Source organism: Spermophilus citellus (genome assembly GCF_964194105.1).
Source record: "Spermophilus citellus genome assembly, chromosome: 18".
NCBI classification, from domain to species: domain Eukaryota; kingdom Metazoa; phylum Chordata; class Mammalia; order Rodentia; family Sciuridae; genus Spermophilus; species Spermophilus citellus.
In genome coordinates this window covers 22,907,193-22,932,352 of record NC_138200.1, presented here as the reverse complement: position 1 = coordinate 22,932,352, position 25,160 = coordinate 22,907,193, and the positions used below count along the sequence as shown (strand labels likewise).

The following is a 25,160-nucleotide window of genomic DNA, read 5'->3' as shown; positions in this document are numbered from 1 at the left end:
TACCTCCTGCTGACAGGGGACGTGGATGCAACCAATCATATGGCCCAGGTTGGAAACTTTGAGATAATTTTTCTAAGATAAGGTTCTGAGCAGGTCACTCCTCTATCTTCTCCCAGTGAGGAAATTGCCCTCCTCCCTGGCTTTCAGATGGAGTCTTGTCCTCTAGGTCCAGCACATAAACTCCTTCAAGACTTGGCCACCCCACCCTCCCCTGGTCACAACCCTCCCCATCACTCTCTGCCTTTGAACACTGAGGATGTCCATTCCTCCATTCCTTTGCTCATTCTGTGACATTAGAGTGGTGCTTCCTTCATGCTGGTTCTTCTCCATTGGGTGGTAAACTCCTTCTGACCAGTGGCTGCTCCTCTCTATTAGTGTCTCTATCCTCAGGGCTTGGGACACAGTAAATACGGGATAAACGTCTGATCATGGAACACACCCAGGCTGTTCCTCCATCTAAATTACCCTTCGGTGCACAGTCCAGCTCATATTTCACAGTAGCTCTTCTTGATTTCCCACCATTTAAAGCAACACTGATTAGTTAGTCTCCTCCTGTGCCCAGATGGCACTTAGTTCCATTGTGTTATACCACAACTGTCATCATGGTATCACCCCAGAAAGCCGAACTGTGCTCCTTGCAGTCAATATCCTCATGCCCACCTGAGGCAACCAGCAGTCCTTCTGACAGCACAGTGTTGGCTGTTGTCAAACTTCATGTCATTGGGCCGAGGCAGAACACACTGTTTCCTATCTGTCTTCATTTGCTCAGCAGAACATCTCAAAGATTCATCCATGCAGTTGGGTTTATCATGAATTCACTCCTTTTGTCCCATTTCCAGCTCAGTGACTGTGGAATCAAGTAGAATCAATTAAACAGATTCGCTTATTAAAAGTGCTTTAAAACAAGGAGACTGATAACAAGTCGTGCATTATTCATTAGTAAAATAAGATAAAAAAAAAAAAAAGAAGCCTTGTTATTTGTCAACAGTGCTCTGGGAGATGGAAAAAGAAAAGGACCTACCACCGTCTTGCATGTTGTAGGTCTCAAGATCAAGAAAGAAAGGAGTGAGCCAGGCATGGTGCTGCAAGCCTGTAATCCCAGCAACTCAGGAGTCTGAAGCAGGAGGATCACAAGTTCAAAGCCAACCTCAGCAACTTGGTGAGACCCTATGTCAAAATAAAAAATAAGAGGGGATACAGTGAGTGGTTAAGTGCTCTGGGTCCAATCCCCAGTACCAAAAGAGAAAAGAAAAGAAAAGAACAAACTGTGGAGGTAAATAGGCACCTCCAGCTCAAACTGAAATGAACTATCAAAACTTCTGGCTTAAATCAAAAATTAATAACACTTCCCTAGGTAAACATCACATTTAAAAGTGAGTTCATTTCATTTTTAGATAATTAGGTTAGTAAAAACTAAATTTGCAGCCTGAGCTGTTTTGCATTACCTTGGAATTGTAGAAATTATGCAACCTAATGCCTAATGGAATTAAACAGGAATCTGTATTTTTCTCAAATTTTTGTTAAATGAATGGAACCCTACTCTATGGTTTCCAAATTTTTTTACAAATCAATTTCTCAAAGGTACATATGTGGTAGTTGAATTAATGAAAGCAAGTTATTTTTAGGGTGTGTGGAGTATACCTTACCTCCTTGAATGTTTCCTTTCTCCCAATAGTATACTCAAACAGAGAAACCAAAATCTTCCCCTTTTTCCTCACTCCCTACCTCCTCCTTCTGCTTTAATCAAAAGGGAGGTCTGTTTTCTCCAATGTCTGCATGTCATTAAGTTTGGAATTCATCTCTGTTTATTGCCCTAATATGAATTCCACCACCTCCCCCAACTTATTTTTTACAAGTAAAAGTCTTTGAGAGCCGTGCATCCAAATGTCATATTTCAAAACATGTTGTGAACTAAAGAGTCAAAATCAAGAGCATCAAAGCCAGGCATTCTGATTGATAGCCCCTTAATTAAGATCTTTAAATATACACAGTCACTTACTGGGTCCAGGCTTTCAGAGGAAAACTCCTGCTTAACTGGTTGAAAATGTGAACAGTGGGGTGTAATTCCCTAAGCTGCAAGGAGCCCCAGATCAGAGAGAATGCGAGAGAAGCTCTAAAGATGCTTGAGTATGAATTTTATCTTTTGCAGATGCTATCAAAACTGCACGAGGTGAGACCACCAAGACAAGGAGAAACAAATGTTGTTTGTGCTCCAAACTGACACACACTTTATTTGCCGGTGTTTGGACTGGTTTGAAAGAAAAGATAGCAAAGGAATAATAGGTTTATGCACTCGGGCAGGATATGCAAGCTAGTAAGGGAGAGGCGACTCAAACGGGGTTAGACAGAAACAGCACAGTCAGTGGAACACAGACTCCCGTTACCCCAGCGGTGACAGACGCCATTTTTCCCATGGCTGACACATCGTGCCCAGAGGCCTGTGTGGAAGAGACTCCTCCTTGAAGCTCCCAGCAGCAGGATGTGCTCTCATGGGTGGTGCAAAAGTACATGCAGGTCACTTCTCCTCCACCAAATTTCCAACAGCATTTGATGGGTGGCTCTACTCCATGTTGAGGTCTGAGACCTCATTTCTGTATTCCCACCATGTTATCAGTTAACAAGAATGACAAATTGGTATTTTTGATACCACAGCCCCAGTTTGACAAGGAGGAGTCACCCTGAGGTGTAGTTCAGTGACCAATTGAGCAGGAAATTCAGCACAAAACCAGCAAAACAACCACATCAGAGCAGATTTAAGTCCTGACACTGCCAATTAATATTCGTCTGGTTGTGACCTTGGGCTAGAGTTGCCAAGTAAAATACAGAACATCCAGTTCAATGTGAACTGCAGGTAAACAGCATTTTTTTAACATATATCAGGTAATAAGAAATAATCCAATTTTTTTTCTGAAATTCAAACTGATCTGGGTGTCCTATATTTTATTTGCTATATCTGGCAAATGTTTTCCCTCCCTACACTTCAATTTCCTCCTTCATTTCCAAGTGGATAGAAATGCCTTTCTCAAAGAGTGACTGAGGATCAACTAAGATTACCTCACCTCAGTACAGTGTCCATACACTTGACTGTAAGAGATCGTGATCATGATAAAGAACTCTTAATTACTCCTCTCTTTCCTCGTGGTCTTTGTCTGCCTTTTAGCTGTTTCTAAATGTTAAACTTTTTCATAAAGGCCATTCATTGTATGTTTTCCTCCGGGTTGACCATTTCTTTGCTCATCTTAGAAATCATAAGGAACTCGGGGTCAGATGTAGAAAAGGAAAGTGGGGTTTAAAAGTGGCCGCTGTGACTCCTCAGTCTCAAGGCTCATCTGGTGCTGCTGCCCTTCCCTCTCTAGCTGTCAAACAGTATTCTTTATTTCTCAGCCAGAAGGTATGACCAGGGCAGTCATAGTGTACCTCTATCTAATGCCCCTGCTTTCTAAAGAACTGAGAAAGGAAATACTGTTGACCTAAGAGTATCGGTTCAGAAGTCAGAAGCAGAAATAGGCACTGACTTTGTTTAGTCCACTCATCCCGTACCTTTAGGCCAGGGAGTCCCATTAACCACAATCGGCAAAAATATGCTTCGGAAAAGCTCCTGCTGCATTTGTATGCCATTCTGCTGCATCCAACATAATGTCTAACTGCATATGTGCATCAATAATCTTTTATTATGTCATAATGCATTTTAGTGTGCGGATGGCTATTATCTTTTAGAGGCCCCCATTTAGATTTATGGAGCAAAAGAGAAAAGTTTTTTAAAAATGTAATCTAATTAATCTGAGTGCATTTGTATGCCTATTAAAATTCACCTGTCCAGGATTTTCCATTTATCATGATTACAAGGGAACAGCCATACTGAGAAAGGGGGCTGCCTTTACATTCAATGTGAAATGATGATTTATTATCCAGGATGCTTTTTGTAATGGTTTAGATCTAATGGACAGTTCTATGTGATAAACCCTCCACCTACACTGTGAAGTTAGACATGTTGTCTTTTAGTGTAGAATGTGTCCCAGTGAAGCCTTAGAGACGTTCATCATGCACTGGGGACATACTGACCACATGGATCCTGGGGACCATCCTTTAGGTAGTCAACAAATGGGCAATCCCACTCTGACTGCAGATGCCAGCGCCATTGGTCTCCAGGACAGCAGCCTGAATCCATCTATGGAGTTTGAAACCACTACGGGATGGTCCAGGGATAAGTGCTCCCTTGGAGTCATCAGTGTCTCATGGTATGTCCCAGTTCTATTGGAGGTCCAAGAGAAGTTTCCAGGTAGTCCTTCCCAGGTCCTCTTCTTGATTTTTGACTGACAGCAGGATGACATCAGACTTTAAAGTCCCCATTGTGCATAACAACTCTAGGTCATTTTGGTCCATGCTGACTGGTTCTAATTGGAACCTGTCCTTACAGATTTTATGGTTAGGGGGAATTATTCTTATCTCTCTGAGTTCTGAGATCTGTGCTATGTAAGAGTCAAAAAAGATCTCCCCTTCAGAGTAACCTGTTTTCTTCTTATCAGCATTTTGGTACCTAAATTTCTCCTGCAGAAAACAGGTAGTTTGCTGAGGAAACTTCTTGTTGACTACCTACAGGGAAATTTTAAAAGAAAGCATGTGGGTGGAGAGTCAGCAAAGTGAGTCCAGTTTATAGAACTATTCCCTTAACCTCACGTTCCCACTGCTCACATCTGTCTGTTACCTACCAGTTAGCACCCCTTGCTCTGGGGAGAAGTGCTCTTCCCCTTTATGAGTACAAGCAGTACAAACTTGACCTGGGGCCTTCCTCCCATATGAACCTAGGGAGCAATTTTTCTATTCAATCCAGACCCGGGGACAGCATTGCCACACACTCACCCCAACCTGCAGTCCCCACAACTGGAAAACAGGAAGCTGATACTAGATTAAGCAAAGCTACCAAGAGAATTCTAGTGAGAGGCACTGGGCTCCTGGGAAGATCTGCCCCCCAGGGTAAGACATCTGACTACACTGACATTCTCATTCTCTAACCAGATCTCTGTAGAATTCTAAATCCCCCTGATAAACACAGCAAAGTCAGGGTGGGCAGAGGAAAGGGCTTGGAGCTGGCCACCTGCCCAGTTCCACTGGCCCAGTACAGGAGTTTCTTGGAGGGGTGGCCTCATTTTTTTTCTGGCTGTTAGTTCTCCCCTGTGTGACTGCAGGGGTGCATGCTCAATAATTACAGCCTGAGGAGTGTGTGAGTCTTGCTCCTCACACTCCACCCACAATGAGCTCCTCATGGATGGATTTCTGTGAAAGTCAGGATTCTCTCAACCCCGGGGAGCACAGGCTGGATCACCAAGAAAGGCAGAAAGCGCAGAACATTCTAGCTTCAACTGTGGCCCCCACCAAGTGTGACTCCAGAGGACCAAGCACCCAACTCCCAACTCAAGTTCAGTTCATGGTAATTTCTACCCATGACTCTGAGCCACTTTGAAGTGGGAAGATTTCCTAAAGAGGGGGAAATGTAGAAATCCCTCTTGGGGTCTGAGATAATTGAGGTAGAGATGGAGAAAATTTGGGTCAATAAAAAAAAACTTTAAATAACATAAATCATCAGATGGAGAAAGTTTCTCCCCTTTTGAAGTTCTTATAGCTGCATCAAGGATCTCAGCTGGGCGCTAGTGAGTCCTTAGCAGCTCTTTAGCACTTGCTAAATGAGAGAGAGAAAGAGAGATTAAGTCCACTTAAGAAACTTACTAGGTAAATGACTGAGCTAATAGGACAGAGTGGTAAACTCTGAAGTTACTGAGCTCTGGGAATTATCTATCTGATGCAAAATCATGAGTTCTGACCCTGGACCTTTCCTTGAGAACTCTGACCCAGAATCCGGAAGTGCTGGTGAGGAATGGGAGGGGTAAAAGCAAAGGGGATGACTGTAATCTGCTAGAGGGCCACCTCCACTGAGCCATTGTCAGGAAGGGGGTTTGGGGGGAAACCAGAAGAACCACTGTTGGGTTTTGGGACTCGTTTCAAATAATCCCAGTTACCAATACAGAAATTACACCCATGCACATGGCAGATTCCCTGCATGGTGATGGCTTGATTATGTTTAGGAAAGATATGAGTTTTCCCTCTGAGAAGGTGATGAGAAAAGCTGAGATATGTTCTTCTACACTCTCCCAGATCTTGCCACAAGGCCCCCAGGAGTCAGGTCAGCCCATACTCCAACACCTGGATCCCCACATGTACCTGCTAAAATGCGAAGGAGACAGAAAAACCCCAAGTGACTGAAACTCTTGGCTCTATGTGCTGCTCAGACAAGACTCAGTGGAAAGAAGGTGACCAGAGTGTCAGTAAAAAATAGTGCCCTCTCCTAAGAGGCCTGGCCCCCTTGCCTCCCTGAACATGTGCCTAAGTCAGGGACAAGGGACAGAATCTTTCCACTAAGGTTCCTTCCTCACTTAGTCCCTTAACTCTTTCCGCCATCACAATCAAACTGTTAGAACACACCCTGTCTAGCAGGGACTGTTGGGTCTTGGGGCCACAGTGTGCTGAAGAGACAAAACCTCTGCCCTTAGAAATGAAAACTGCACCTTCATTTGGTTCAACACCCAGCCCATGGTGCTCTGAGTTTACGAGGCCCTGTTTTTTCTTTCTTTTCAGTTGAAACCTAGGTGAGCTCTGTTTCCTAAAGTCAATATTTTGGCAATGTCCAGATGATGAAGTAGAGAGGAAAGATTCCATGAACTCAGGAATCAAGGTTTTCTACGTATGATGATGGAGACTCATCACCAATCAATTAGTTATAGAGTTTACCTCTGCATCTTTGAGAGTTGACTAGTCCTGTATTACTGACATTAAACTCCAAACATTCTTAAAGAAATTCAGCACATTCATAGTTCTTGACAGGCAGAGATAGCCTGTCAAGACGGTTCATCTTGCTCATCTTGATGGGATCAAAGGATCATTTCTGAGCATTGACTAATTGAGTAATTAGTCTTCTCACTATTTAGCCTGGAGACTTGGATCCAACACAAATTTGGGGAACCTTAAATTGAGATCTGGTTTAATCCTCTCAATGCTTTGCTGACTCTCATCAAAGAATTAAGGGCTCCTTGTACCCTTTATATACCACTACGTCAAAGTCCGGGGCCTGAAGGTCTCCTTACTGACCTTGGACCTTGGTTAGCAACAGAGCATCTACCTTCTATATCCTACCCCTGACCTCAGAGTTATACCAGTAGGATGAATGCAAGCTTTGCCAAGGGAAGGTCTTAGGAAAGTCAAATGCCATCATTATTAATTCCCTGCTGTTTGGCTGGGATGGAAGCCACTGGTACACCGATGGGAGAGGCTTGACTCCAAATAAATAAACACATGTCCTTTGGGCAGATGTCAGGCCAGCTCCGGCTGGTAACTGATGGCCCCTCACCACAGCAGCGGGCGCAGCACAGGGAGGTGAGGTGATGCTGGCAGCCCGGAGTCTTCTGCCTCATCACAACAAGCAGTCTGGAACCTTGGCCATATTTGAATATCCATCTCTTTGAACGGATGCAGACAGCTCAATGAAGCAATATTTATGGAACTGATACCATGGGGGACGGTTGCTCCTTTTCTCCATCTTCTATTTTTAATATTTGATCTGGCAAACATATTATTAAAGGAATATTTCAAATCTGATTACTCTTCTGTTTGACTGTGTGTGTTATTCATGCACAGAGGGTGTCAGGGGAAATTATACCGACCAGTTTGGGAGCTTTATTATGTCATTCTTTCAACCAGCCCTTTGCTCCAAGTATAATTACCATTCACATGAAGGGCTGTGGGCTAATTCGAAGCCACCTTGCCTTAATTAAGTGGCCTCCTCCTTCCCCTCCAGTCTCACTCTTGGCCCATCCAGACTCCTCTACTAGGGATCAGGAACTTACTTTCAGAGAGGTGCTATCTCTGGATGTCTGAAAAGTTGTTTTGTTGTTGTTTTGTTTTATATCTCTGAACTGTTTATTAAGCTGCAGGTTTCTTTATAAAAGACAAGTTGCCCTGTGGTGTGCCCTGTCCTTAGTTATGAGCCCTTGGTCCAGCCATAGCATGAGATTCACTCTCCCAAAGACCACAGAAATTCTGTCACTCAGCCTTTCCTTTCAATAGATACTAGTTCTATCTTGAACCACCTAATCAATCTCCCCTCCCCCAGGATGGAGGGGCTGGCCCTGTTTCTAACTTGGCCTCTAACAGGGAGACTTTGAACCATGCAGGTAGGGCAAAACGTGGATCCAACAAGCCAGCCATGGCCCAAAGCAGAAGGCTGTGTCTCCAAGGAATGGAGCACAGAGGTTAAGTACTGAAGGGTGTGGTCTAGATCTTCACCAAACTAAGCCTGCAAATTTCAAAGATTTTTGTAAATTATCTGCTATTTGTTTTTCCTATAAGGGCCAGAAGTAAATATTTTAGTCTTTGCAGGCAATGTATCACTGACACAACCATTTAGCTCTGCCATTATAGCCTCCAAACTATATAACCACAGTTAATATGAAAACTAATGAGCATGATTTCATCCCAATAAATTTTTATGTAACAAAACAGGCAGTGGATTATATTCCTGCTTTAGACTTTTTCTTGAATTAGGCATGTTTTTTTAAAAAAGAAAATATTCAGTACAGGAGAACAAAATGAATCAAATTATACTGCTATATCATGTGCATGTACAAATATGTAATAATTCCATTATTATATATAAGTATAATGCACTAATACAAAAGAAAAAATACTGACAAGTATAATAATCTTCACAACAAATGCCTCCCCATCAAAAAAAAAAAAACCTCAAATCTTTTAGCTTGATAAAGCTAGAGAATTAATCTGTGAGTTGATGTATTTCTACTTAATAAAATAAAATGATTAACTCTCAAAATATGTTCCTTCTTTCATGTTCCACTTGAGTCCCCTTGGGAAATGCCAGGTCACATCCTGGGTGAATGTGAAAACACCCAGTGTCCTTAAGCAGATCATTCCTTTTAGGTTTTATCAGACAAAAAAAAAAAAAAAAAAAAAAAAAAAAAATGGGTCTCTGTGGCCCAAGCCTGCTCCCATGCTCTGCTCTCTTGACACTGCAGGGTTCCTTCCTCCTGATTCCAAGGGTCCTAGCCCAATTTCCAAATATCTTTGAAATTTGCAGCCTTGTATACACCTCTCATGGGACACATGCCCACTGGGAGGCAGACGAGCCTACCATGCTAACAGTAGTGTACAACAAGCAAGTAAGTAATAGAGGTGTAACTGTAGATAATGATAACTGCAGGGGAGGAAAAGTAGACAGGGTTAAAGGCTAGAGGAGTGGGAGCTCTTTTAGACAACCCAGCAAGGGGAGGGTCTCTCTGAGGAAGTGACACAGAGTTAAGACTGGAAGGATGAGGAAAAGAAAATTATGCCAAAGGCAGGGCAAGTATAATCCAGGTAGAAGTCTAGCAGATACAAAAAGAAACAGGGGACCTGCCATGATCCAGACACATAGCAGCCAGGAGAGCAAGAGGGCACATGTGATTAGAGAGGAATATGGTTGGAGAAGAAGTTAGAGATCCCTCAGGCCAAGACCCACAGGTAAGGGTGGAGGTCAGGCCTGCATGCCAGGTCCTCCCCAAGACTCAGACCACCTTTCTTCCATCTCTAGCTGCTGTCAGAGCATACCCTTTTGGCTCTGAAAACTATGGACCCACAACTTCTATCCCCGTCCTTCTTAAGCATTTGCTCAAACGTTACTTTTTAATCCTTGGAATAAAAATAAAGTTGTATGAATTTCAGAACATCAAACACAAAGGCTCAGAAGGATAGCTAGATAAATTCCCCAGCTGACCAGCAACAACAGTGCTCCACCTAATGAAATCTTCAGCAAGGATTAGCTCAACGTCTCCTTTGGCAGACAGTCTGACTTAACATAGAGTTGATGCCTGAGTGTAATTTCCACAGACTTGCAGCATCACAGATATTTTTGATTTCCCAACAGCTGCCATTATACAAAATTTAAATGTAAAATGGACAATACGCCAAAACAGATGTTCTTGAAAATCTGATTAATTCCAAAGAGTTTGGGAAAGCTTGGAGGAGGCTGGTGTCTTCAGCACATTTGCAAGCCGAGCTGTTTTTAGGTTCCCTTGGTGTGTTTGGATGCAGCTTTATTGCATTTCATATCATTTGCTCGGCTCTAATGCCAGAAAACCAAATGCTGCAGAAATGAACACCGACACATTACATCCTTAAAAGCACCATGAGCTCCTTCATTCGGGCTGAGGTCTCCTGCAAACAATCTTATTCATTTACCCTAGAGTAACACCTGACAATTAAATATAAAACAGATCACCCAGCCCCAGACTCTCTGGTAGAGTTTGTGAGAGGCCTGGGTATGAGGGGGAAAAAAAAATGTGATGGAAATGGGGGAGGGCTTGCACCTTTCTGGGCCCATGGATTTGAACCTCCCAAAGATTCCTTCTGCCTCAGTTTGTTCCTCATGTGTAAAATGGAGAGTGTCAGCAGAACCATGTAAGCATCAGGTGAGATGATGGCAGTCCTGTTGGCTATGGAAAGCATCCAAACAAGACAAAAGGGACCATGATGGTGTTGACAGTGGCCACATCCCATTCATTGCCCTGAACTTCCTCCATGCTTATTGGAGCTCTGACTCCTGAGAGCTCATTCCCTAGGTTTTGCCCACTCTGAGGAATAAAAACAGATGCAGTAATGAGCTCTGGCCTCAAGGGGATTCACAGGGCTACAGGAAGATATTTGTAAGAAGAAAGGTGGCCTCAAAATGAAGATAGGCCCCTTTGCAGGAGGGGTTTCTGAGCCTGCGCATGGAGCCAGTTTCCAGGCGGGGTTGTCCCTTTTTCTCTGATTCAGCCTCTAATTGGCATATCCTCTACCTATATCTGCAGGGCTCCCCTCTTCTGCCCTTCCTATGTCACAGTGCTATTTTTTCTCTTTGTTCCTGCCTCTCTCCTCCTCAGCTCACCTCCTGTTTCTAGGCTGCCTGCAGTGGGTTCCAAGTCTGTAACTGAAAGGTGGTACATGAGGTAGACAGTGTCTCTCAGGCCCCAATTTCCATTTCCACTGTCTCCTGGCTCTGCTCCTCTGAGAGGGAGGGGTGGCTCTAGCATGGACACACACTGAGCACACACTTCCTTCTGAAAAAAAGCAAAGAAGCCAAAAGCAGGTGGCCTGATGCAACCCACCCCGGCCTCTCTCCCAAGAATAAAAACCCAAGGGGATATTCAGTCTCTTATACTCTCCGGGAAAAATGAAAAACCTATAGTTGTATCTTTGCAGAAATTAAACTTTACCAATATGGCTAATAATGTTCATGTAGAGCATTAAGGCAATTTTTGTCTCTACATGATTCATGTGATATAATGATTTGTCCAGTGCTGGTGAGAGCAGATAAGATAAGCTGAGGTGTCGTAGTAGGTTGGAAGTAGATTTGGTTTAGGACACCAACAGGAACGGTGAAGCAGAGTTAAATCTAGGCAGTCATTGGACTAGAAAGTCCATGACTCTCAGTCCCTTTTCTGTCCTTTCTTTCACTTGTTTCTCCTGTCATTATCCCCTAGAAAAGAAAGACCTGATTCTTGAATGCATCAATATCACCTGCCCAAGTAGCCCTGGGCTGTCCTCCTGCTGCAAATTGGACTCTGGAAGTACTTCTAGGAGCAACCTATGAGCGTGAGTCTACCTGATCTGCTTTCTGCAGAAATGCCATATGGGAATCCCACAGCTTGGCTAACACCAAAGGTATCCTGGAACCTTTACCCTCAAGGCTGAGGTATGACCCATAACTCACAATATATTACTCCTTTGAGTGCTTGAACAGGTTACCTAGCCCCTTTGGCATTCCGTTCACTCTCCTATAATGGAGTCAAAGATGAGATCACTTGCTGGGGCTCTGAATTAGCTACATAAGGCATGCCTGGTGTTTGACAGGTCACCCAAGATGGTTATAGGTGGTTGGGTCTATATTTGTGCTGTCCCTGATCACTGGACTCCTTGAGAGCCATAGACCTGTCCCCTGTTCATCAATGTCTCCCTAGCACTGGCAGAGATCCTTGCACACAGTAGGTGCTCACTTACTAACTGTTAAAGTACCTCAATGCAACACAATTAGTACAACCAATGTTTACCTTGGCATTTCTGCCTAGCATGGTTTCCCCCTATGGGCTCTTCTGATCCTGCAAATTCCAACTCAATATCTCCCTCTTAGAGAAGCCTTCCCAGGATATTGATCTATAAAAGCTCTCTCCACACATATCTCTCTTTATCCTATCATGTCATTTTATTACCTTAATATCAGAACTTTCCCCTAATGACTATTTGTGTGGTTTCTTGTGTCCTGTTGTCACTGAACTCTTGGGAAGGAGTTGGCCCCTGACTTGAAGCTGTAGGAAAAGTCACCCCTATAATTCCGATGTGAGTTTGTAGTCCCTGTAAACACTGTTCACGCAACCATGGGGTTACTCAGAGGGAAGTGCAATTATCATGGTGAGCCTCATTACCAAGCACTCTTCACTGTTAGAGGATTCTAAGCACAGAGCCAAGATCTTCTGCTTCCAAATTGGCAACTGTCGTATCCATCAGAGTAGGCTGAGTCAAACTCAGTAACAAACATCCCCAACATCTTCAGTATGTCTTAATGTAATGAAGATTATTCCTCTTTTCCTGTGTCCCAAGAGGGTCAGCCAGAGGACTCTGGTCCTTCTTACACTCAGGGGCTCAGTCTCATGGATACTCTGTCCCAACATAAAGGCATGATGCAGCAAAACATTCAATGGCTTTGAAATTCTAGCAAGGTAATGCATATTGCTTTCCTACAGAACTGTGGACCATAATCGGTCACCTGGCCCCACCCACCATTTATAGAGGCTGGAAGTACAGCCTACCCACTGTCCAAGGAGCAGGAATTTGGGCATACAGCACAAGTCACCACCCTTGCTGCATTACTATCTACACTGGAAAAACTGGAAAGAAGGATAACAAAAGGTAAACTTATAAGGCACACCATGCCCCCAAATTTTAATTCCATCATTATTATCCACATGGCAGGAGAAGAAACATGCCCAGAGAGGGAGTTGCTCAGCTAGGATCTTGACTGGACAAATATAAGAACCAGAACCTCAGTACCGGTGGTTTGACAAGGTCCTTTTCTCTCAACTGCAGGACTCTGTCCCCTGAGTTCTGCAGACTTAGACACTAGACTCTTGTCCTCCCTTTGTCTTCACCAAAAAAACTCTAGGTATGAGGCTTCACCTCTCAGACCTTTACTCCTCCATTTATAAGACTAGGGACTTAGTCCCCACCCTATTCACTATCTCAGAATCAGGAATAAATATTGCAAACTTGCACAAGAGAAAAAAAAGAAGACCTACCCAGCTGGGAGGTCTCCTCCTCCCCCATCACACCCCTTAGGGACTGGAGAGGGATGTCCTGTATCCCATTCCACAGGCAAGAGGAGACCTGGGGAAGTCTGCCTGATCGAAGAAGAACTGTGTCCTGCCAACAGTGGCATATGGATGTCAGGATTGTAGAAGGTTAAGGGGATGGACCAAATCATTGAAAGCTTTTTATTTTGTCAAGTCAACAACTATTTATAATCACTATTATTTCACAACAGAAGGTGAGATGTAAGACTGAAGGCATGGAAAACATATAATTTCAGAATTTTTAAAAACCCTTTAAATTAAATCTGTATAATCATACAAAACATCACACGTGTCAGTTTTCCTTACTTTGAAGGTCAGGGCAAAAGTCAGCACGAAACAGCATTTGCCCATGAACACCAAAGAACAGTGTTATCATAGAATTTGGAGGCAGGAGGTCTGATGGCCTGATTATGGCAAGGAGGAAGATGGCAAGGAGGAAGATGGTGTCCAGCCATGAGCATCTGTCCGCGTTCCACAAATAAAATAGCAGAATCGAGTTTTCCTTTGTCCAGTGTTTACCTGGTGTCACCTGCTCCCCTCCCTCCATATGCCAAACTCATAGCTCCATCCTTCCTGAGATGGTTTAGCTATGGGATAAAGATGCTCTGTTTTCTCTCCTCTTCTCTACCCGCTCTGAAAGCCCAGGCAGCTGCTGCTGCTGTGATCTGAGGCTGCCAGCCTCCTAGAATCTTTGAACTGGAGATCCCCACAGCCTCCTCCGTGAACAGTAGGTGGAGCCTTCTTTGTAAAATATCCCTAAGCTCCTTCTTGTTTATTTGCTCTTGATTAAACGGCCATAAAGAAATGATCTGTCAAAGACTTAATAACCAGGTGCAGTGGACATGTATGTAATTTAATGATGGCTCCAGACCTATCTTTCACGGCAACAATTGTCCCACAGCTGCCGAGTAGATGACAGAGTAGAGACAAAAAGCCCTGTTAGCACTATGTTAATTGCTTCCAAGTTTGACCTTCTGCCTTCCTCTCTGGCCCAGCTTGGGCTATTACTGCAGGAAGGTAACTTCAGACTCTGTAGTCTAAAAGAAGAATGAGGCAGGTGCAGAACTGGTTTCCAGCAACTGGGAAGGGAGGTAGGGTTGCTCTCTTCAGGATCCAGCTATGTTTCCATGCAGCCAAAGCACTTACCAAAGATCCCTGAATGAGCCAGGATGTTCTGGTGGAAAGTGACAGAAGCTTACCTCCAACTGGATCAAGTAATAATGGAACTATATTGATGTTTGCAAACAAAAAGAGGTTGATCTAAGCTTCAGGTAAGCTAGATTGAAAGACCACATGACATCACTGGGAATCTATGTTCTCTGTCTTTGAACTTCCTCTTGATTATCTTCCTTCTCAAGAAGACTTGTCCCTTCCTCATGGTTGAGGGACACAGGCAGTCTCGGGTTTTGTCTCCAGCTGAACCAACACAGCTATACTACTAACTTCAGTTGGCTTGGTTTGGATTGGGTACCATCTCTGGTGTATTTGACACCTAGTAGGTTCTAGACACCGTGCTCAGTTCTGAAGACATGACTACAAATAAGACATGCCAACTTTATTTGAGTAACTCACAGCCTTGCAGGGGGAAAAAAAATTCAACTTAGCCTTTAGCAAATAATGTGAATAACCCATGTACAGGGTTGTCCCTGTGAGAGGCTGGGGGATTAATTATAAGGCACAGCCTCTACAATAAATGTATTTTTTTTCAACTCAAGCATCCTCCAAATCTCTAACCCAAATATACTTTTCCTAGGAGAGTAGTTAAGAGTTCAGAGTCCTGCAGTTTGATAGATCTGCATTTGAATCCTTACCCTGTAATGTAGGAAGTCTGGAAACTCAGAAAGGGAATTAAATTTTCTGTGCCTCTGAACAATGAGAATAATAATAACCCCAAACTAATAAGTTTATTCTGAAGATTCAACAAAATGATGCATATGCGGCAGTTAATTCAGTACCAACATAAAATAAGGGCTGAATAAATGGCATTTGTTACTATTTCTAGTCTCTGATGGCTACTGGACTGGTTATGAAGGCTTAAAGCCCTTCTCTGGTGGGAGGGGCAGGATTCTTGAGTGTCTAACCCAGCACAAAGGGTCACTGTGGAGGCAGGGCTCCACCAAAGAGGACTCTGGGGTGGAAGTTGTCACCCTGGACAAAACAGGGATCTGATGTTTCTTAATGATTGAATGCAGAAGTCCCAGTGCTGGGGAAGGGGTCCAGGTGAACAGAGGCACTGGAGGGGCCGGAAATGGGCCTCAAAACTTAGGTTCTGGCAGCAAAATGTAGTCCTGAGCCAAGGAGTTAGATGGGGGTGTGCAGGGAGGGGGATGTCACTTGGAGGAAGGAGTTCACAGGGATGAGAGTCAGCCTACCTAGCACATTGCCAGAGTAGCTTGCCCATGGCACCCTGATCATCAGGGATTATAACCCTGAAGGAGGGCAGGAGAGAGGAAAAGGACCATCAAACCCAGCAGGTACCTAGAGGAACACCCAGACAACCCAATTTACATATCATATCCATTGGGACCACCACACAGTGTTCTGAAAGTTAAATCAGAGCCTTGAGAGAACCTGTTGGAACTCTAGTACTGTGTGGGTTATTCTGCCTCCTAAACTACTGTTTCCCACATACCTGCTGCCAACTGGATAAAATCCAATTTTCTTAGGCTGCCATTCAAGGCCATTCACTGCCTCTGGCCACAGTCAACACAGCACAGGTTCCCAGGCAGCGTCCTCAGCCCCCTCCATGACTTATCCCTCTCTGATTGGGGTGGGGAGGTGAGCCTCCGTTTTAACTTCCTCTAAAATCAGCAGGATCTTTACATGAACACCTAGGCCAATCTCAGAGAATATTTTTAAAGTTTTGACTTAAAAAATAATTACAGATATATAATCCTTTACCACTAATTAGAGTTTTCAAACACTCTGTCCTATATGAGGTGAGTAGTCACTCTGCCTGGTCCAAGAAGCAGACATTTCCCATTATCTCTCAGAATTCTGGGGAAAATAATAGGGACGGGGCTGATTACACAGGAGTGGAGGAAGAACCACATGTGCCTCTGCTCTACCTGAGCCCTCTCTCTGGGATCTGTTCACCTGCACTGCCCTATAAGGTGATATTTTCCAAAGCCACAAGAAAACCCGGCTTCTGCTTCCAACCATGTGCCATCCCGAGAGTCAAGACAAAACCTCTCTTTTCTAAAACTCACTGCGTGTGGTTGATGCTGATAAAATGTTCTTTAAATGGTCCTGAATTACACGAGAAGTAGCTCAGGAAAAACAGAGACTCTCTTCAACTGGAGAGTCTCAGAGTTATAGACCAGAACCCTAAACATGTGGCCTCAGGTGTGTCCCCTTGCCCTCTCCAGCAAAGCCTTCTTGATGGGCCCACCCAGTACTCAAGGAACCCAGAACACAGGACAGGAAAACTGCCTTGATTCACTGGGGAAGCCAGCTTGGAGAATTTTTTCAACACAGGAAGCAGATCCTTTATGAGTCCCATTGCCTGAGAGCAGGGTACATGCAGAGATGAGAACTGGGAAAGCCCAGAATGCAAAAGTACATCCACTGGTCATACCTAACTGGACTCTCAAGATTATAGGACATGAGGGAATTCAAAGAGGAGATAATCCATTTCTGTTCTACAAGTCCCTTATTAGGAGAACTTGGGGCTAGAATCCCTGATCAGTCTTTCTTGTGCTTGACCAAAGAGGCATGGAAGGCTGATGCATTCATTTTCCACTTTGGAAAGGTAGAGCAGAGAAGGTCAGCCTGCAGTGAGAGATGAAAACTAGAAGCAGAGGGAAGAGAGAAGGAAGGATGGAGACAGCAGCTGCTTTGCTGAGTCCATCTAGTGAAGCCAGCTGTGTGCCCATCTCCACAGGGATCCCAGGCTACCCCAGAGACCTTCCTGGGTGAAATAGTCCTAGCCATTTTTTGTCCTCTGCCCTAAATATCCTGAAGATAAATCCCAACTATTTCCACAGCCCTCACCAGTTATCTGGGAATATCCAAGACAGGAATGAGCATCTACTATCACTTTAAGTAATTCTACAGTCCTTTCTTCATATGCTGCCTCCTCAAAGACCCCAAGTTTAGCACCACTTGGGATGGGCACAGTCCAAGGCTGGGGGAATGAGACCCAGCTCTCTGCCTGCCTAGAATGTGAGATGCTCAAGGAAATGCTTCCTCTGCCTGTGCCATTGGCTCCTTGATTAACGCTGGACTTAGCTATTAGCATATTTCATTGCCATTTACAGAGCACATCTGTGTGTGCTCTAGTCCAATAAACAGGCATGGTTTATTTCTTGGACCAGTATTTCTTTTGTATTTACTGTTTTGGTTTGGTTTGGTTTTTGTTTTTTAGCTTAAAAAAATCAGCTCATCAATTTGCCTTGTGTTGATCTACTTAATGTCGACCAACTTCCACTCCCCCACCCTGCCTCTGCTCCTCTGTGAGTATTTGCCATTCATCCTGCTCATCACAATCCAGCAGAAACTCATCCTGCTCATCACAATCCAGCCACATTGTGATTCCTCTTCTCTGCTGGCAGCCTGGGTCCCCTCTGGTTCCACTAACAGTCTTTCCTTATCTTTTTCTTACCAGGAGTAGCTTCTGAAAGACACCCCCTTGGAAAAGGAACATTGCACAGGAGGAAACTCTGGACATCCCCATCCCCTGTAACTCACTGTGTGACCTGATGCATATCCCTTCTTCCTCTGAGCCTCAGTTTCCTGATTTATTGGATGAAGGCACTGGCCAAAGCACCTCCAGGTTCCTGAAGGCCTGATGAGCCATGTGGCTGCCTCCCTGAACTCCCACAGCTCCACAAGGGTAGGCCCAGCCAGGGCAGGTGCTTTTTCTGTCAAATCACTTCCACCTTCACTGCAGACACTCTCCCGTCAATACCTGGTTCAGAAGTATAGACAAGCCTCCCAGCCTAGGGACTGCCTGTCTGGATTCCTCAACTCCACAGTGCAGCCACCCATGCTGTTGAAACTCTCTAATATGTTGTTGTCATTTTCCTGCCTTAGGTAGTTCAAGTGGGCTGTCCTTTGCCACCCACGGCTTCTCCCTGGACCTAAGGGCTTCTTTCTTCCATATTGGAGTCATAAAAAGAGAATGTGTAAAAGGGTGGTGTTTTGTTTGGGTTTGGTTTGATTTTTTATCTATATAGTGGCTTTTAAATATACCCACAAATACTTTTAACAACCTTCCTTCAAAATATGAAGTCTAACCCTCTTCCCCCTAAATGTAAGCTATACTTAATGACACTTCTAACAAATAAAATATGGTGGAAGTACTGCTGTAATGATTTCTAAAGCCCAGTCATTAAAAAAAAAAAAAAAAATCTAGCTTCTGTTTGAGTCTCTATCTCTATCTGTATCTCTATCTTTATCTTTATCTCCATCTCTATATCTATCCCAGATTGCTTCCCCTGAAGGAAGCCAGGACACATAAAGCATCCTATAGAGCTACAGCCATGAGAAAAGGAACTAGAGGAACTGAGGTTCTCCAACTAACACCCCAAATCAACTTGTTCTGGGAGTGAGACACCTTGGAAATGCATCTTGCAGCCTCAGTTCATGAGAAACCCTGAGCCTCAATTCATGAAAGACCTTGAATCATAACCATCTGGCTAAGTATACCAAATTCTTGAGCCAGAAACTTCTGACTCAGAAACTCCAAGGATAATAAATGTTGACAGTTGTTTTAAGCCAATAACTTTGGGGTCATAGGTCATGCAGCAAGAGATAATTAATACAAACCGAATCCTTCATTGCAGTTAAGTTTGTGTTACACATCTCTTTATTTGCACCTTGAAAACAAAAGAGTGCTATCGGGCACAGTGCTGCATGCCTGTAATCTCAGCAGCTCGTGAGGCTGAGGCAGGAGGATTGCAAGTTCAAAGCCAGCCTTAGCAAATTAGGAGGCCCCAAGCAACTTAGCAAGATCTTGTCTCAAAATTTAAAAATGACCTAGGGATGTATGTGGCTTAATAGTTGAGCCACCCTGAGTTCATCCCCAGTACAAAAGAAAAGAAAAGAAAAGAAAAGAAAAGAAAAGAAAAGAAAAGAAAAGAAAAGAAAAGAAGAGTCCTTTTATTGTTGCAGAGTTGATTTTGATAGTATATTGTGTAGATAATGCTTAAAAACTGTATTGTTTTGCCAGTGCAATGAATTAGTTTTGGTCCACATAGCCAGGTACATTCACACACATTCACAGCCTTTAGCTAAACAAGGTCTTATGGGGACTAGGTAGCCACCGTTGCGTAGGGCTTGTCTAGGACTCATGGTTACCATCCACTATGGGCAGAACATGACTGAGCCCAGAGATTTCCCTGTCACCAGGTACACAAATACCAACATTGTATTGGCCCTAAGCATCTTATTGCAAAAAAGATTTCCCTCTACTGCAGGGTCAGGACCCAATCTATGGCTTATGCTCTGAGGACCACAGCAAGAAGATTATACTGGCAGCAAGGGGCTATTGCTAATGCAACCTCCTGGCTTCCCTAGGGCATATCTGGGCCAAGGTGTGTGTGAGGCAGCATCATTCCCTCCTGACATGGGCTCTGGATGCCAAGAGCTGGGGGAGAGTGAGAGGGATCACATTTGTGTTGAGCCCAGGCCTCCAGCCAAGAGTGCTGGAGGCAGCCCAGTCTCTCATCCTCATGGGCAATGACAGATCCATCATCTAAGCACTAAGCATGGAGTACAGCACTGCCAGGGATGTCTGCCAGCTCTTGATGTGCCCTTATGGGCCTCCCATTATAAGAGGACAGATATTCAAGTCAATCCAGTTTAGCAAACATTGTGTGACCATCTACTGCATGTGGGAAACAGGAATAGTAACTAGAAGAAAGAGGAAGTAAATGCAGCATCCGCTTTCAAAAGCTGCACTATCTAGTAAGTGGAGCGATGCAGGGTCATTAAGGCAAAATGTGGATCCAATTAGAACTGAAGTACTAGCAGCCTCTGCCTCTTCTGAGCATTAAGAGCAGTTCTGTGAAAGGTGTACTCTTAGCCTGGCTCTGAAGATGTCATTTAAAAAAAGGCCTTTAAGAAGGGGCAATGACAGATGGAAACATGAAAGAGCAGTGTATACCAAGTATCTGTGGTCACAACTCTATTATGGAGGTAGGTTAGCTAGGTTAGCTAGTGCCACCATAATGCTGTGTGACGAACAACTCCAAAGTAGCAGCAGCTACAACAGCAGGCATTTATATCTCTCTAACAGTTTTGCTGATTGACCAACACATCTCCACTCTAGACTGTTGATCAAGGTCAAGTCCATTTACCTGTCTTTTCTTCCAGGACTCAGGTTGAAGGAGCAGCTGCTCGGGCTGGGACTGTGGCTCAGCAGTAGAGCACTCCCCTAGCACGCGTGGTACCCGGGTTCAATCCTCAGCACCACATAAAAATAAAGGCATTGTGTTGTGTCCATCTACACCTAAAAAATAAATATTAAAAAAAGAGGAGCAGCTGCTATCTAGAAAATACTTTTCTCAAAGTCCAAGGCAATTGTTCAAGAGTGTACCTTGGAAGCCTCAGATTGGATATGCCTATATCTGCTCACATTCCATTAGCTACGGCAAGTCACCTGGCTGAGACCAAAGTTAGGGAGGCAGGAAGGAATATGGTGCCCCTAATGACCCTTGGCAAGGGTGGGGAGGGAAGGAAAGATTGTGAACAAATAATATAATCTTCTTAACAGATGGTGGCCACGAAGAAGTTATACAGCATCAAGCTGCAGAACCCATGGAATCTTGTATGGGAGAGACTATTTGGTTGTTTACCAAACTATTGCTCTTACCCTCCTGAACACAAAATTAATTTTCCATTAGTGTCTGAATTCCAGCCAATGGAATATGGTAGAACTGACAGCCTCCAGTTCATTAATACCCTCCACTCTTTCCGGGTCTTCTAGGGAGATATACAGAATCCACCAAACAAACCTGAGGCCCAAGGTGATTGCAGAGCCACAAAGTAGAAGGAACCTGGGTCCCTAAGTCACTGCTTGAAGGACAGCCATCTGGGAAAGCCACTTGACCAGTAATAGTCAGGTTAGTCTAAGCAAACTTATTTTAAGCCTCAGGAATTTGGAAATTATTTGTTACAGCAGTTAATCTACTATTAGCCAATGTCACAGTCACACTTGATAGGTGGCTAAGTGAAACACACACAGAATTGGAGTCAGACAAGCCTAGATTAAAATGGCCCCAGCACTGTACAGCAAGATTTCTTTGAACAAATTGCTGTAACTCTCTAGGCCTTAGTTTTTTTTATTTTTAAATAAAATTCATAGTTCCTACCCTTTTTACTGAACAGGGTGGAGCCCTGCCAGGTTTACCCTCTCAATCCAGAAGTTTAGGAGTGACTTTAATGACGTCCAATGTCAGCAACATGGTATATCAAGGATTAAGTCTTCCGGAGTCTTACTCTGCTAGGGGAAAGGTGATGGACATGTCCCCCACTGGGTGGGGCCTGAGAAGATCTACACTGGAAGGTAGGCAGGATCTTCAACTTTCTCAGAGGATTTACTAGAAGCCTGGCAGGAAAAAGAGGCTTCTCAGGTTGCCACCTGCTCCTGGCCCCCAAAACCACCCAAAATTACAAAGGGAATTTTGAACCCCAGATTCTGATGCTCAAGGCTAACTTGGTATAGAGGGGACTGGCAGAGTCCTGCTACCCTCACTGCAAGTCCCCAGGGACAAGCACCAGCAGAAAGGATCAGTGACTAAGAATCTAGATAGTCAGACTTTCCTTTGATTTTATTTAGTTTTTCCTGTTTCCTTCCTTCCTTCCTTCCTTCCTTCCTTCCTTCCTTCCTTCCTTCCTTCCTTCCTTCCTTCCTTCCTTCCTTCCTTCCTTTCTTCTGAGAGATACAAAGGAAGAGAGCTTAGATTTTCAAATCCCAGCTTTGCCACTCATTTCCTGCAATGACCTGAAGGAAGTCACTTACCTTTCTTTGTCTCAGTTTTCGAAACTGCAAAATAAAGACAGCATTCTGCTGTTTTTGTTTTGTTTTGTTTTTAATGACATGGGTTAATATTAGAGCTGTGTGAGTGTTCCTTAAATGAATAATTCAAATGGAAGAGCATGGGGCAGGAGGAAAGACAGGAAATGAGAGGGAAAGTTGGGAGATCACATGGGGACAGGGTAGGACAGAGAGAGCAGACAGATGAACTCAGGTGGCCAGACCTGACAGGGGAGGGGGGGGAACCAAATGTCTCAAGGAAAATAGGAGAAAGAGACTCAGTGAGAAAGAGGAAAGGGAGATTCCGGCCACAAAATGCAATTAGAATCGAATTCAAACACAGTGTTCCTGGACTAATTACGAAGCACCAGCTCACCAGGCAGCCTTCTGAAGCCATCTCAGGTCAAAAACAAACACCTCCCAGAAGTCATCCCCTGAGCAGAGGGAGCAGCAGCCCAATTTAGAAAATGACCCAGGGGTGAAAACCCAGAAGCCAGGGGCAGCCTGTGGGCTGAGTGTGCACAAGAAAATGAACAGATTTCATAGGTTCCCCAGCCCTAGGAACTCTGGGACCCTCCATCGACAGGGAACTGGGTTGGGTTCTACCCATGACCTGACCCCCTCATCCCATAAAAAGCTCCCGAGAAAAGCTTGGGACAAATCAGAAATTCCATTCCCATCTTTATTACCAAATACAGCCAGCCTGACAACCTCTCAAGTTGCAACCTAATGTGATTTCAAATGGCAACATTATACACCCTCTGAAAAAAAAAAAAAAAAAACCTGTGCTTATAATCAAAGCACCAGCAGCTCCTTAACTCTAGGGGCACTCCTGGGCTTGGCAGTAATGACATTAGCGTGTTTGGAGCTGTCAGAGGCAATGTCACTAATCTGGGTCTAGGAGGGAAGAAGCGGTGATGAATGAATGGAGTCTCCAGCCATAATGGGCTTCCCTGGTGGTCTGGGAGCTGCCCTGCCTGGCAAGCAGCTAAACAGGATTAATGGAGCCCCCCTGCTAGGCAGAACAATGGCCCTTTCCCTGGAGTCTGGGTCTGCCTGGTGGGTGTGGGCAATCCTGAACCTGGGCAAAAAAAAAAAAAAAAAAAAAAAAAAAAAGAATGCTTTGTGGGGCACTGCAGAGACCTGGAAAATACCTGGGCTAAAAAAAAAAATACAACAGCACCTGGCGAGAATTCAAGAAAATGACCTGTATTTCACAAATACTACCCTGAAAATTAAGACTGCAATCCCCTGCTCTCCTGACAAGCCACACACTCGCTCTTGATTTCATCTTATAAATGATGTAATCATATGAACCGACATATAGCTCCGTTTTCTCATTTATAAAATGGAGTAGTAACAGCCAAACTCATGGGGTTGTTACCAGGACGATGAGAAATAATGGATTACAGTAATGCAAATAACTCAGAGGCTGACACACAGGAGGCACTATGTTAGCTGCTGTTGCAGCTGTTATTATTACTAATTGTGAGTATTATCTGCTGTTCATACAGATAATAAAACAAAGTCATGTGGCATGTTCTTCCCCCAGAATGTGAGTCTATTCCTACTTTTGTCTCGGACTTCAGGTGCAACTAGAAAATGCAACTCAAAATTTATTCCTCCCAGCACTCCTACCAGAACACACATTCAGTGTGCTGCAGCAGAAGGAATCAAAAGGAGCATTTCCAGAAACTCTGCCCTGTGCTTAACAAGGTGCTATGGCTTAACTCTACTACCTTCCTTATCAGCATATGAATCTGATTACAATGATACTTGAATCCCCATTTTTATAGATGACAAAACAAAAGATCAGAAAGGTGAAGTGGGTTGAGAGACTGACTTGAACCTGGAAATCCCGGAAGCAAAGATGCTTCTCCCCTCCCCCTCCCCCTCTGGCCTTTCAGACCTTCCTCACAACAAACAACTTGCTTCTTCAGGCAAAGTCAGCTTCCCATGGAGACAGAAAATGCATTCCCATATTGGATTAGAGTTGGTGGGGAAAAGATAAATTAGCAAGGGGAGGAGGGTGCAGGAAAGACAACTTCCTGAAGAGAGGGCAGCTGTGTTCAGATTTCAGGGAACAGGATTCACAGAAAAACACACAGGCATAAACACACGTAAGGATGCACACAGAGGCTAGGGATTTGACTAAATGGTAGAAAGAGAGGTCCTGGGTTCAATCTCCAGCACTTCAAAAAGAAAGGGCTTCCACAGGAATGCGCACACACGGGAATATACAAAACCTACACAGGTAGGCTTGCATGCATATAGATGCTCACAGATGTGAGAATACACGTGCTTACACATGGGTGTGAGCATGCCCAGAGACACAGGTGTAATGAAAGGGTAAAGTTTCTAAGCTGGAAAGCTTGAATTAAAATGTAAAAGTTAGGTATTATTAAGTTCCTCTGTTATACCCAGAACCTGAAATTCCTGAGATAGTTAAAACAACGCCCTACTGGCCATTTAGCCTAGGGCCCTATGCAGTTTGTCACAGGGCCCAAACCAATCAGTTTGAATGTGTACCTTGCTTAGAAGTGACCAATCACCCCCGCCCGACCTGTTCCCGCCAATGAATGTGCTAATCACGTCTCAGAGTTGTTGTTCAATTTTCCCGCGCCTCATGATGATTTGTTCTGATGTATGCAAAGCCCACCCCCCCTCCCCAAAAAGTGTACTTAAGCTCTGCTCGACCTCTGCTCTGGGCTCTGGGCCACTCTCCCTTCCTGAGTGAGCCTTGAGCCTCAGCG

The 25,160-nt window shown here is 44.1% G+C and overlaps 1 long non-coding RNA gene across 2 annotated transcripts in view; it reads right to left on the bottom strand.

Annotated features, from left to right (window-relative positions):
- Window positions 1-250: 250 nt before the first annotated feature.
- LOC308637435 overlaps window positions 251-25,160 on the bottom strand; it is a 150,524-nt gene continuing 125,614 nt past the window's right edge. For both annotated transcript variants that reach the window (XR_014019594.1, XR_014019595.1), the window contains 2 exons: window positions 1,022-1,167; window positions 251-847 (listed from right to left, as the gene is read on the bottom strand). This is a non-coding gene — a long non-coding RNA (uncharacterized lncRNA). The remainder of the gene's footprint in view (window positions 848-1,021; window positions 1,168-25,160) is intronic.